Source organism: Arachis stenosperma, chromosome 7 (genome assembly GCF_014773155.1).
Source record: "Arachis stenosperma cultivar V10309 chromosome 7, arast.V10309.gnm1.PFL2, whole genome shotgun sequence".
Lineage (NCBI taxonomy): Eukaryota > Viridiplantae > Streptophyta > Magnoliopsida > Fabales > Fabaceae > Arachis > Arachis stenosperma.
In genome coordinates this window covers 82,858,954-82,859,614 of record NC_080383.1, presented here as the reverse complement: position 1 = coordinate 82,859,614, position 661 = coordinate 82,858,954, and the positions used below count along the sequence as shown (strand labels likewise).

The window sequence follows — 661 nt, the reverse complement described above, 5'->3', positions numbered from 1 at the left end:
TTATTCTGAGCCAAAATGGCATTCAGAGTGTCAATCTCAAGAACTCCTTTCTTCTGACTAGTCCCATTGTTCACAGGATTCCTTTCAGAAGTGTACATGAATTGGTTATTTGCAACCATTTCAATCAATTCTTGAGCTTCTGCAGGCGTCTTCTTCAGATGAAGAGATCCTCCAGCAGAGCTATCCAAGGACATCTTAGATAGTTCAGAGAGACCATCATAGAAAATACCTATGATGCTCCATTCAGAAAGCATGTCTGAGGGACATCTTCTGATTAATTGTTTGTATCTTTCCCAAGCTTCATAGAGGGATTCTCCATCCTTCTGTCTGAAGGTTTGGACTTCCACTCTAAGCTTACTCCATCTTTGTGGTGGAAAGAACTTTGCCAAGAAGGCACTGACTAGCTTTTCCCAAGAGTCCAGGCTTTCTTTAGGTTGAGAATCCAACCATATTCTAGCTCTGTCTCTTACAGCAAAAGGGAATAGCATCAGTCTGTAGACCTCAGGGTTAACCCCATTAGTCTTGACTGTGTCACAGATTTGCAAGAATTCAGCTAAGAACTGATGAGGATCTTCCATTGGAAGTCCATGGAACTTGCAATTCTGTTGCATTAGAGAAACTAATTGAGGCTTAAGCTCAAAGTTGTTTGCTCCAATGGCAG

General features: G+C 41.6%; 1 non-coding gene across 1 annotated transcript; it reads left to right on the top strand.

The window, feature by feature from the left end:
* Window positions 1-248: 248 nt before the first annotated feature.
* LOC130942575 (small nucleolar RNA R71) lies at window positions 249-356 on the top strand. The gene has a single exon (XR_009071142.1). It is a non-coding gene; the product is annotated as a small nucleolar RNA R71 (small nucleolar RNA).
* The last annotated feature ends 305 nt before the right edge of the window (window positions 357-661 follow it).